Source organism: Barbus barbus, assembly GCF_936440315.1.
Source record: "Barbus barbus genome assembly, chromosome: 43".
NCBI lineage: Eukaryota > Metazoa > Chordata > Actinopteri > Cypriniformes > Cyprinidae > Barbus > Barbus barbus.
Window position 1 is genome coordinate 12,004,658 of NC_136721.1, and position 14,812 is coordinate 12,019,469.

A 14,812-nucleotide genomic window follows, 5' to 3' on the forward strand; every position below is an offset into this window, starting at 1 on the left:
ATGGATATAACACGTCATGCAAACACATGCACACACACACATCGACTTATATACACATTACCAACCACAAACCATCCTAACACAATACCTATCTGCTCTCTGTTGGGGTAGAACATCTGTTATGAATCATTGATGTGAGCTTCCCAGCCCCCCTCGTCCAGTAACAGAGCACATAACACATCCATTAACTGAAGCACTGATAGGAAAAATCTGAGTTAACCTCTTCCTCCAGAATTCCATCATGCAGGTGAAGGAGAGGGCGAGACAGGAGAGAGCAGGCTCCATCTTTAGGGGAGGAATGACTTCTACATAATATGAGCCAGAATGCCACACTCTAATTTATAGCAATACGTTGCTGTATCGATTGAACCACTTTAATTCAGTTCAGTGCACATAATAGTGAAGTAAAGGTGGTTATTAGAAGTAGAAGTAGGTAATTGCAAGATAATGTTAAAAATATCACAACAAGTCACTTTGTAGTTTATAAAGTTGCAATTGTGAGATATAGTCAAATTTAAAGAAACAACATGGCAATTATGAGAAATAAAGTTGGAATTGTGAGATGTAAAGGCATAAATATGACAAATAAAGTTGGAATTATGAGGGAAAAGTTGCAGCTATGACAAATTAAATTGTAATTTTCAGACAAAGTCACAAATGTGAGATGCAGAGTGACAATTATGACAAAAAAGATGCAATTATGAGATGTGCATTCGCAATTATGACAAAGTTGTAACTGTGAGACAAAATTTCAATTGTGAGAAGTAATGTCACAATTATGACAAATAAAGTTGCAATTATGTCATATAAAGTCGTAATTATGAGTTATGTGTCCAGTTAAGAAAATATAGTCACAATTGTGAGATGTAAAGTCGCAATTATGACAAAGTTGCAATTGTGAGACTAAGTCAGAATTTGTGATAAATAATTTGTAATGGTTAGATATAAAGTCACAATTTTGAGAAATATTCTCAATTGTGAGATTTAAAGTCTCAATTTTGACCAAAATCTGTAATTGTAAGATATTATGCCACAATTATTACAAATAAAGTCACAGCTATGAGAAATAAAGTTAGAATTATTACAAACTGTAATTGTGAAAAAAGTTAGCAGTTATGGGAAAAAAATATAGTCACAATTTTGAGATATAAAGTCGCAATTACGACAAAGTTGTGAGATATAAATTTCCAAATGTCAAATTGGATTAGATCATTATCTATTTCAAGTAGTTTGTTTAACCATCAACATTTAACACTACTTTAGTAACACTGAATGGTCAATGAATTGACAAACTATTAGAGAACTGAAGTACTTAGCAACGTCTTCACCCCAAAATTGCTCCTTAAACAGAACTCAGTAAGTGCCTAAGAAAAAAACGAGCCTCCTCTGTCCTTGTAACCCTAATTACAAGGCCAGAGAGCCAGCGGCAATCAGTTTGAATTATGGCAGCTTATCAGTTGAACATCTATTATGGATTGCATAAATCGTGCTGGGGATGGTATTGACGAAGTGCGCTGTGAATCTGTGTGGAGCCCATGGTGATACTGAAATTAATCTCTCATTAACGTAGGTAGTTAGTGTGCTTGCTTCACCTCTTCCTTTCATCTGTCCATTCTTCTTTTCATGCTGTTCAGTGAGAGAAAAGAGAGCAGGTTAAGGGCTTTGATTCAGAGCTACGAACAAAGACGTGAGTGAGATCAAAGCCTGTGTACTGCGAGAAGGGAGAAGAAACAACCTTGAAAAGGAGCAAAAGACAAAAAGAAAGCGGTCATCTAATCAGCTAAGATTGAAATAGAAGATACAGAAAGGGAGAGACAGTTTAATAGGAAAACAATCGAATAGATGGAAATTACCTAATAACAGCCGAGGACTGCACGCCTAGCTCCACCGAATGGAATTGCAAAAATAATAATGACTGGTTTCAAACAGGTTTCCTGAACACTACCTCCATCTACCATTGGTTGGAAAAACAGATAGCCCCACCCTAATCATCTAAAACTATGCCTAATCATCTGCAATCGTCGGTAATTTCACCAATCACTCAGAAAACATCTACTATATTTAGTGCTGTCAAATCGAGTAATCATGATTAATCGCATCCAAAATAAACATTTGTGTTTACATAATAGCCTATATGTATATACATGTAAATATTTCTTAAATATATACATGTATGTGTGTGTTTTTATATATACATACAAATATACTATAATATAAAATTACTAATTTGCTATTTAAATCCATTTAAATATTAATAAAAATAATTACAGTTATTTAAATAAATAAATAATAATAATATAAATAATAATAATAGACTATATTTACAGAGTGCCTTTATAAAACTCAAGGTCAAAAAACTATGACCACAGTACAAATCAGAAAGAGATAGGTAGAATAGTAATAACAGAATAATGAACTCTTTAAAATAAAGCTTCTTTATTGGTATCTATGGTTCCATGAAGAACCTGCAACATCCATGGAACCTTTCCATTCCACAAAAAAATTCTTTAGATGATTAAAATGTTCTTCAGGCTAAGAAAACAACTGCTATTTTAAGAACGGTTCTCTGAAAGGTGCTTTGAGGAACCAAACATGGATCTTCTATTGTATCATTTTGAAACCCCCATTTTGGAACTATAATTTTTAACAGTGTACGCAAATGGAGGGAAATCATCAGCATATACAAATACTTATGAATGAATGTCAGTGGAGAAAAACAGTCACCTTTTTGGCTCACATCTAGTTGTGTATAAACTGGAATACACTATATGACTTTTGCCCGATTTACAGTTTTGATAAGTCAACGATGGTTGCTGAAAGTCAGAGCCAGTCTGTAGATTTGAGTTGACAGAGTCCATAGAAAATCGCAAAGTGTGTGATGGTCACAGATTCAGATTTTTTGCATCAGACTATGAATTCATCCAATCAGAGGGTATCAGACATGCTTGATATTTTAGAACACATATTGTTTTCATTTGTCAAGCATCTCTCAGCAACAATGCACATTTCTGCGTGAGTTTGTTGTGATCGGAAGTTTGGTAGATCCTGTATGATGGCCAGTTTTCCTCTGTGACCATGTTCTAAGTTGGTAAGTGCATGAATCTGTTTTAAAAGTTGTGTAGTGAATTGCAGCCTTAAGAGAAAGTATTTTGAAATTAAAAAATGACACTTCATTGTTCTTATGAGCAGGGGCCACTCGGAGACATGGGAGAGAACAGATGAAAAAACATGACAGATAGATAATGTATCTGTACATGACAACAGAAAGAAAAGAGGGATGCAAGACAGATAAACCGGATGATGGGGTATAAAAGGGGGAGATAAAGACAGACAAAGCGAGAATGAGAGAGAGAGAGAGAGAGACTAATACTGTTGCTAAGGGCAGGATCTGATTCATTACAACATTAGTGGAGGAGTGAAATCAAGGACGTGCTTAATATGGAGGAGAGACTCCCTTTTACATGATACTAAGAAGAATGGCAAGTGCATTCACCAACAAACACCTACAGTAGCAGCAGGTGTTAATATCACACAGTAATATACTTCAACACCCACACTAGCTAAACTTGGATCACTGATTGAAATTTCTCAGTCTTGGCTACCTTTTCAGTTGTTTATTTTGGTTTCCTCAGGTAAATTCTGATGTTTGTAATATGCAAATCATCTAAATCTTTCTCGTTTTGCCCCCTATGTGCACTAGAGCCGCACACCCACGTACACCCTCCAGCTATGTTCACTAATTAAAGAGAAAGGAGACTCAATACAAAGAGAAAAACAGAGAGATGCCTTTGGGCTTTGAGGGACCTGTGGGTCTCCAGATTTAATCACAACGCTGCCGTTCGCTGCCCACGTGGTCCATCTGGAAATAGGCCACGGGTAGAAAAGGGCAGCTCAGGGTTCAGCTCTGAGTGAAAATACAGCAACTGAGTGAAAAATGGTGAGCATATGAGCGTAAAGGGGTGGGCCCACAAATTACAATGGGTGGCCTTTGATGACATTTGTATTGTGAGTTCATATGTTTCTGTTGGGACTTGGAGGAAAGTTTCTGGGTCTCTACCAATCTGTGGACAACGTGAGCTGACCTCTGATTGATTTTAACTGCAAGGACAATGAGCATATAGTGTCTGGCTCTGTGTTTTTTTCCAGGTTCAATGAACATGACGTGGTTTGAGGTAACACTAGGACAGCATGGCATGGAAAGATACTTAAAACATTGGAGGAGCAATAGGAGGGAGGTCAAGGTAAAGATGGTGAGAAGGAGAATGAAAAGGCATATTCTCAACCATCTGGTAGTCATTTGTAGAAGCTGAGTCTCTAGATGAATTTGAAAAATAGCCAAACAGCAGTATTGCAAAGGTGACCTCAACCAACAGAATGATCAAATTAAGTCAAAATCAAAGGTTTCCACATCGTCTGATTTACGCACCCCCATCGCTTTTAAACTGTGGTAGAAGTTCAGGATCGTAGCATGCATAAAATCTGATCTATTCATGTATTTTTGCTTTTATTTTGACTAATATTGGTCCCTCATAAGCAAAAAGTTTAATAAAAAAATGTGCAGGCAAAAAATAAATAAATATGACATGATAAAATTTGATTTTTTAAACAAAAATATATAACTACCTTTATATTTTTAAGAAAGAACCTCCATATACCATCATCATCATATTTATTAGGTTAAATCCCCTGTTCTAGAGAGCCATGTAATAAATTAACAACATGTTGCAAGCGAATATACTGTTAATCAGATTTATTTATTTATTTCATTCACTGGATTTGTGAGCTTGAATTATACATCCCAGCAGCCTGTTGGTTTAAGTCATTTGATCCCTATGGGATTCATAGCCGAATGAAAACTGACAAACCTTCAAGTTAATTGGTCATCAGAGACCTGAGGTGCACAGTCCAGCAGTGACAGGGCCATGACCTGGCAATTAAGATCAATATTTCATTCAATAAACCGGCCTCTTCATCAAGGTTGTGACATGCACCAGCTTTGAGAAGGGCAAACAACATTCATCACTACAAGTCAATGAATGTCTCTCAGTGAAATTTCACATTTCTCAAGGTTGAAACAACAAATAATGTTTGAGGTACTGAAATATGCTGTGAGTAAATTAAAGTGAGAAATAAACATTCATCTACAATATGGATACACGTGAGATTAAGATTTCATAAACAATAACAGAGCAAACTTCCCAATGCTTTGAATATTGGTATTTAAATTAGGTATTTGTCAGCTCACTTGGAGTCACCTTGAACACTACTTCTGCAATTTCGACTGAATGTTAAACATGTGTTTAACATTAAAAGAAACTTAATTTTTCATTAAGTCATTGGATCTAACCTTTGCCTGAACTGATGTCATTTACATCATAAAACATTCATAAATCCAACCTGACTGCAAATTATGCATGCCCATAAGTCTCTTATTTATTCTAAATATGTGATCTAGGTCCCTCCAGAGAAAGTGAAATCTGAGGGCTGAATTTCTCATATTTCACATAATAATATTCTTAATGTTTCATAATCAAAATAGCAATATACTTTTATTTCAAATTAAAGTCAGTGTTTCTGGTTGACTAATTTACTCCTCTGAACATGCATTAAACTTCTCTCTTGGCTTGAATTCAGAAATTATCAGGAATTAGACTTTAGCAGGACTCTCTCAGATAGAACCACTAATGAGGGGCCATTACGAGCATCTCTGAAGCCCCAGACAGGAGAGAGGCTAGGCTAGTGTTCATTAAGTGATCGCTATGCTGATGATCCTCCACCAGCAGATGGAGAAAAAAAAAATCATTTGCTAAGTTGTTCCCATGCAGAACGATCCAGAGCTATAGAAGAATATAATGTGTGAGTAAATTATGAACAAAGAGTTAATGTAAAAGATTTTTTTGTTGTTGTTAATGGAAAACAAGATTTGTGTTTGTTTACTTTTAATTTACACCATCAATGTCATTCAAACAACAGCATGATTGTGTGATATTGCTTTCAATAACTTAGGAGTAGCTAACATTAAAGCATAATTCCAAACAAAACTGTCGTGTGTCTCTGAGAAACACAAAGCAGTGGTATTTCATTCCTGAATGAATCAGTGTTTTTGAATGAATCGGTTGAGTGACGCAATGACTCACTCATAAAAGCAGTCACTTCTAGCATACTGATGTAAACTGCAAAGGAAGTTAAGGTCATTGCACAATGAGTCTGAAATTTGCGTATGCGTTTTTTCGTATTCATTATCCTAAAAATTCATCACTCACAGAAATCTTACACACTGAGTCCGATGTGTATTACTTAATCCGTTGCAAAAAAAATCACAAAACAGTACTAAATGGAGTCTTCAAGCAGTGAGGATGATTTGGTTGTCCTCTCGCTTCTTAAAAAGAGAAAAAGAAAGTAAATACTGGGTCCATCCTTTCCCCCACAGGAGCAGCGGGATCACAGGTTATTCAAAGTTTACTTCAGGATATCAGTGGCTCAGTTTGATGCTTTGCTAGCGAAACTAGAGCCACATATTAAAAAGAAGACCTCCAATTTCTGTGAACTCAGTGTGGAAGGATCTTTACAGTGCTTTGTGCTGTGAGACGAAGTGGATGAACTTGACAATCGCCATTCTGGATTTGGGTGTTCGCAAATTGCTTGTACGGTGGCTCTGAATTGTCAAACACCTCTCAAAATGCTTGCTACGGATGCAAAAAAAGCCTAAAATTGAACTTTTGGAGGCAGTGTGTAAATGTGATAGACAGCGTGAGGTCGTATTTATTTTTCAACATGCGATAATTTTTAAGTGTGCAATGGCTTTTACTGTAAAATGCATAAACTGACAGTCTGTCTGGAAAGCATTAACAAAGATAATCATACTAGTGATACGAAAAATCACAGTGACGGTATATCAAGATCAGATTCGAGGTCTTACAGTTGTGCAAAGATTCATAAACATGTAGTTTAAGGAGACTGAAATGTATTCTGAGCTGAGTACCCATTGGGATGTGCTTGGAAGCAAGGGCAAACCCAGACACTTCTCATTTGACCTACCACTAACGACAGTACATTACTCGGGTCACAATCTGCACTGAGGCACCACAATGGCATTCACTCACTTAATTCAGTCCTATTTTCTCTCAGGCAGACACAAAGGTCAAACAAAACTTTGCTTCCAATCCCAAATTATATTATTTCTTCAGTGGAATATAAAGAGAAATGTTGAAGAATACACTGACCACTTTTTTGTAACTAAAGGCTATATAGCTACCTTGTGCACTGTAGGCTATTCTGTAGGCTATTCGCTATAAGCCATAATGCTTTTGCATATATATACATACATATATATATATATATATATGTATACATATTCTCGAAAATGGTGGCAGAATGTCCTGGAAGAGAAAAAAGCGTTGAATAAAGTCATTATTTTAGTTTTCCTTGCATACAAAAAGTACTGTCAAAGCTTCATAAAATTACAGTTGAACCACTGATTTTACATGGACTATTTTAACAATGTCCTTACTACCTTTCTGTGCCCTCTGTAGTAGCACCCTTGCTGTCTATGCAGGGTCAGAAAGCTCTTGGATTTCATCAAAAATATCTTAATTTGTGTACCGAAGATGAACAAATGTCTTACGCATTTGGAACGACATGAGGGTGAGTAATTAATGGCAGAATTTTAATTTTTCAGTGAACTATCACTTCAAGTTGTGAGAAACCACTGCAAATGATTCAGTGTGTGAGTGAACTGTCTAAATGACCTTTTTCAGACCTTTTTGCAAATCCATTTGACTGATTAGATTGATTGATTCATTCATGAATCGCTAGTTCTGTTTCTAAACAGCTCATAGAAAACACAGAACATTATTGCCAAAATGTCATGGATAATGATGATCAAGTCTGTATACTATAATCTACACCATCAGACAACAATTTATTGGTAATATTTTACTGAGGCACAGCAGAATTTCACTGGGGCTCATGCCCCACTAAAAAGTGTGTAGCAATGCCTCTGGCTAGTATGTTATCATTTTGGGTTACACAAAAGAAAGAAAGTCATAGAGGTTTGAAATGACTCATATGGTGAGTAAATGATGAACAATTTTCATTTTGGCATAAAGAATACCTTCAACATCTCTGGTTCCTATGACGTTTTTTCACACATTCAGGTGGCTTTATTTCTGTGGTGGAGAACCGCAATCCCCTGACAATCTAAAGACCCTCAAAACCCCTGCATACCGTTACTCTTGCAGGTTACATTCATCACTGTCAGACCCCTGCTCCTATACCAGCATACATACCAAGGTATCTGCAGACTTCCCCAGTATAAGGAGAATAAGGAAGCCTCAGCACTCCCCAGTTTGACAAACACTAGAGGTTCATGGGTGAATCTCTAGTGACAGGAGGCCTGTGCATGATGGATGTCCTCTAGCAGATGGAGGCTATCTTTCAGGAGCAGGAGAGACCTACTGGCCCCAGGACGTAAGTTGCACTCTAAATCTGGATTTCCAAGATGTACCCAAGTAGTTAAGTGAACTCTAACCAGGATAAATTAGGGAAATTAACATTCTGTGCTCTTATTTGAATGTTTTACACGTAAACTTTTGACAGCGTAAATCTTTTGGCCCTCTGGAACTAGAAAATGTGTCCAACCGTTGTTTTCTTTGATATAATGCACATCTAATAAGTGAAAAACACAACTGACAGCAGCAGCTAAGTAAAAACAGGGTCACATGTCCTTGCACTCAAGATAACAAAGTGTTTTATCATCTTTATAAGGTCAATATCTGCCCACAGTCATACAGGCATAGACTGCAAATCTGACAACGCTGACAGCATCTTGCAATGTATTTACCTGGAACTTAATGATAAGAATAAATGCTCTTAGAGGTTTTGGGATCTGAATTAAAAGCTGACAGCATAAACTTGAAGGCCATTAAACAATTGTGGATAGGTAATGCGTATTTGAAACATTTGTACACGTCAATTTTTTCATAAATGTACTGTAAAACATAAAGGAAATGACGTCATTCTGCAAGGAAAGAAACAAAGATTATTGAATTAACTAGTGGAATGTGCCAGAAAACATTCTGACTTCTTTTCATGAAGGACATACCATTGTAATTTTGTATTGTCGTGTGACGGGACAACAAAGTTTGAAGGAAGGTCATGCTGAGGGAGTGTGTTTCTAAAGCAGGATTCGTGACTCATTTTAGACTGTAGATATAGTCATGCAGCTGTCTGATGAAATAAATGATAAAAAGCATGAATAATTCAAAAATACAATCTTAAATGCGGAGAGAGTTTTAGAAAGACCTTAATTGAACTGGTCAGATTGACCTAGACATCCCTGGCCTACACTATTTCATATCGTTCCAATAAAATTATTATTGCTCATAATAGAAGTTTGAATTGGCAAAGATCACCGTAAAAAAAAATTACATTGGAACTGGTTTTGAAAATAACGGAGTGCAATATTTGGATATGTTAAGCTAAATGGTGCCAAAAATAAATGTCATAATTCATTTTTTGACAGTTGTATTCAATTAAATGCCACAGAGCCACAGAGACAGTTTTAAAACTCTGCAAATGTATGCACTTATTAACTCTAATATATTAAAGATCCATGAATCATTTATATGTACCTATCAGGCTAAAATAAAAAGCATTTATTATTCATGTCTAAATTGTTAGGACCCAGAGTGAGCTTGTTGGGTCAAGTCTAATTCAGTCTGAGATAAATCTATTTATAAATATGCATTGCTTGGTAATGTAAGGTTTTAATTGCACAGTTGCATAACTGTAAGTGTCTTTTTTATAGTAAACAATTATCTCTCCTAATGCATTAAAATGCATGTTTATGCAAAAAAAAACAAAAAAACATTTATACCAAAATTACAAGAAATCTCAGTCAAGGGATGTGCGAGTGAATAAGGAAATGTTTTCGACTGAAATCTGTAAGTTCTTACAGTGATTTTCCAAGTCAGCCCTTTTGAGAGGGATGTTATGCCTCTGTATAAAAGGCATGACAGTAGAGGAACAGCATTGTATAATTTAATTGGCTCGAGACAAACTCACTGCAGCATGCTGATAGAGTTTCCAGCAAGCAGCCAGAGGGGCCTCTGGAAGTTCAGAAGGACTTATCAGCTCACAACAGTGGGGTAATACTATTCTTTCAGCTCAGCAAGCACATCCACTGGCTATGTTCTCACAACATTCAGATGACATTGGGAGACTTCATCATGCCTGGAAAGGGTGATGTTCACAGTTACATGATGCTTGGTGTGGGCTTAAATGATTTCCCTGATGCCCACTACATCACATCTGTCCATATAGAAATCCTTTCACCTTGATACACCAGCAAAAGAATTATTTACCCAAAAAATGAAGATTTTTTCACACTCATGTCATTCCGAACTTAAAAATCACAATTATGACTTGACTTTGAGATATGACTATGAGATACTATGAGAAAAATGTGAAAATATGAGTCATAATTACAATAAAAAAGATGAAAAACTTTGAAATTACGTACATAAATTAGAAATAAATAAATACATTATATACATTATATGCATAGCCTACACATAAAATATACATACCTAAAAATTCACATTAAAAATGTAGTTGTCATAATTATCACTTTTTGTCATAATTTCTAAATTTGGTTAATTATCTCTTCATCTCATAATTATGACTTAATCTTATAATTTCGATTTTTCATGTCCTAATTAGGAATTTATGTCAAAAATATGGTTAATCAAAGCATTTTTTTCTTGTGTCAGGAATGTGTTTCCATTCTGTAACACACAATCTCAAACATAACACCAAAGCCTTGCTCCATTGAAACACTGGAACACTACAATTTAACATAATGGTGCATTTGGTTGTTAAGAGCTTGTGATCTGATCATCCTTTGTGGAGATCTGTTCTGATTATTCAGCAACTGCTCTAAGTAAAACATGGGATCAGGGTTTTGTGAATGAGTCAGTGACGAGATCAGCTGTGTGGGTGTTTGTTAGAGTGATTCAGCAGCTTAACGCTTACTATCACAGTCCCATCAAAGAGCATCCGCTCTTCCAGTCGCTTGATGGATCCCTCCTCCTTTTTTGCCATTTTCTACACAGAATCCTCTGATCTGTTCACCGGAACTGACAATTCAGGCAATATAAAACAAAACCTATCATCTCAGGAAAAAAAAATCAAATATCCATAATAAATAATACAAAAAAAAAAACAATCTTAATTATTTCGCTAAATTAAAGTACTATAATTACACACATTTGTGGTACTGCATTTAACTAATCATATAGTTCAAAGATTGATAGATCTCAATTAGGTATGCACAATATTTTTGCATGTAGATTTTTTTTTTTTTCTATCAGTACTGGACATTTAATTGTGGATGTCCTTTTCATGACTAGATTCCCTTTGCCATCACCCAACGCTCTGTTAAATGTAATTTCTTAGCAATTCTCAAAGTGAATATAAATTTTTCATATTATACTTGGCCATACTGTGATGCCTAAAAGCCATTTGTAGCCTTTATTTATTTATTTATTTTTTTACTGATTGATGTTTAATTTATTCAGACAAAATTATATATTATTTTAATACTAACCATTTACAAGTTTTGAAAATTGAAAATGATCTTCAGACTTGTAATATTGGTGCATCCCTACTCACAACAATAGCAAACATTTTCTCATGCAGATTAAAAAACTTTCTCATACAGAAAACAATACAAACAGAAATGATTAATAAATGTTACAAAGGACTGCAAAGTGTAATAAAAAGACAGCAATTTTAAAACTAACCCCCCCCCCCAGACTCAACCTTCAACCTTCAACCTGCAGATAGTATAGCAATTGATGTCACAATATAGTGCACAATGATAGTGATAATAATCATGTGCTGGAAAAGTATAATAAAGCCTGATCAAAGTTGCATTATGTCACTTGTGTATCTTTAGGATCCATGATCCTGACTGCTTTTTTGCTCATTACATTTGTGGAAAATGCTTGGCGAAGCATTTTATCTGTTAAGAGTGCAATTATGTTCTTGTTTGGAAGTTCCTGAGAGCATTGCTTTGGGGTTGCACAACAATCTGCTCTAAAACCGGTCATGTTCTTCTTCCAATAAAATGCAGCAGAGAACCCCTTTGTTTAATCACGAGTCTAAAATGCGGACTAAAGGTAGTCAGTCGAAAGCTCTGGAGGTGCACAAGACAGTACCTGAGCACCCTGAAGTCACGTTCACTTTACTCTGTCTCAAGGCACATTAGTGAGGCAGACACAATAAGTGAGCAGTAATTAGCAGATTGAGATCATTTCATTTCTGAGCAAGTAAATCAGACACCTCTATGGTAAATTTGTAATAATGATTCACATTTTAGAACTGTCGCAAAATATTTCCTGGCTCTGGCTACAATAATGCACGTATGGTGGTAGACTGAAATAAGCTGTGACTGTACAAACATGCAACTGTGACAAGTTTTCACCGTCTGAGCTTATCTGATATTAATCCTTATGTCTACACTGAAAGAAAAAAATGCATCCATCCATAGAAAAGGTGATTTCTTTTCTTTAACCCTACACTCGTAAAAGTCTTTAAAAATATGAGCAATTGTACTGTTATGACAGATTTTCCATATTGATTCATCACAAGTTCTTTTCTTGCAATTTGAATTATGCATTGCATTGCGTTCTAGGGTTACATTTTTTTCCATAAATTTAACCGATAATGTCCTGCCAGAAAATCCAGTACTTTTTATGTTTTCCTTTTTTTTTTGTTCTTACAGTGTAAAATGAGTAAAACACCTGAGAAAAATCGATACACAAAATCCCTTCATATTAACACAGTACATTGGACCCTATCTTACTGACTTTAGAGTTAGCCAGGGAAATGTCCGTAAACTTTACAAATAATTTCATAGCAGAAAATTACCAGTACAGTTTTTATGGATTTTTAATGGATTTTTTCTTTATTACATCTTTATTATAAATTATTATTATAACTTCATTCTTTTTGGTTGAATGTTTCATAATTTGTACAATACGTAATTTACATGTAAACTCACCGAGTAACAATTATTGCAAGTAACTTGCAGTTTTATGCTTCAACCAACCGGATGATATGAGAAAACACTGATTTTGCATAAATTTCATATTCATTTGATTTTTACAAAAACGTAAACATTTTTTGAAAAAAGCAAGAAGATCCACCTCTAACCATAAACCGAACTGTCATTGGGGAATAAGCAGATTGTAAGAAAAAATATTATTGATATCACAGAATTAGTGACCAATTGCATTGAGAGTATATTGGATTGAACTGCTGTAGTTATTTAATGTAGCTTTAAAATCCAATGATTGCTTACATATAAATAAAACTCCTATGGACTGGATTACATAATTTCCAAGGATGATGATTACCACACTTCATGAAGACTTTTAAAACAAAATAAGAAGATAAGAGTGAGACCCTGACCTTCAGCTGGGTTCCCTTCTGGATGAGGGGCAATAAAACAGGTAGTCTCAAGCATGCCATCGTACCAATGTCTTTCACACTGCATTTCTTTTTCATTAACATACACATTTTCATACCTTGGAGTGATCACCTACCTTAATTTCTGAGCACAACCACATCTCACAGAGTAGATTAAACTATTAGCCAATAATGATCAAAGAATAGTGGGGAAAAAGTTCCTTCTGAAATTCAAATATCTACTCAATTGATATACTTGTATATCAGATTAATGCATTTGGGATGGACGCAAAAAATCTGTGCATTTTACAGTTTCATTCATTTAATTTAATGCTCTGTGTTGACTGTCTTAATTAGTAACAAAAACAGAGGAAATGTTGTAATAGGAGACGTGCCTGAAGACTTTCCACACAGGGCCCATTTAGGTCTTGTTCTAGGCACCAAAAAAGAGGAGAATCACTGATGAGCAAATAAGAGTAGTTGAAATGAGCTGTGAGAAAAGTCATCCAGCCATTCGGCTCTGTTGAGTGAGGAAAGTGCACATATTCAAAATGCAAACCATCAGCTTTCCAACTTGAAATGGTTAGGCTAATGAATCAAATAAAAGTTTTCAGAAGTATTTGGAAAAATAAATGTGTTCAATCTGAATGATAGCCTATGTGCTGTGACACAGTAGATATGAGTGTCGTGAATATAAAATATTTCCCGATCTGCCTCGAGCGAAAGCGATGTGCCACCGCTCACATTGCCAGAGTGCTTCTTGAAGGCAATAATGTATACTAGTGCAAATAAACAAATATTCAAAAATACCTGCAATGGCGAGGTCTATTTGAAACATGCCAGGGGCAACACGGGATGTGAAGCACATTAGTGGTGGAGATGGGACCGTAAAAAATCTGCATATATTTTTAAGTTGGCAAGTCATGAAGGTGCTGGATGGGAAACAATGTCCCTGTGCCTGCAGTACGAGGTACAAAACACTCTGTGACTCATCACTTAAACACTGAAGTATACTGGAATAAACGACTAGACGAGAGAGGGACCCAACCCCCATTGCAAACACACAAAAATGTGACCTTCACAGTTTGATGCTTGGCTTGTGTCTAAAGAAACACTCAGTGCCTGTCCAGTGAACAATAATACAACACTCTAATGATTCTGAGTAGATCGGGTTTTTAAAAAAAATCAATAAAAAGTGACAAAAATGTTACAAGACCTAGTGAATAAATGATGTTGTGTAACATAAAGCTACCACTTCAATGAAATTAATTACACTATTTAAAACATTTATTAAACACATTTATGCTCAAGAAAACAGCTATTGCTATTGTTGCATATG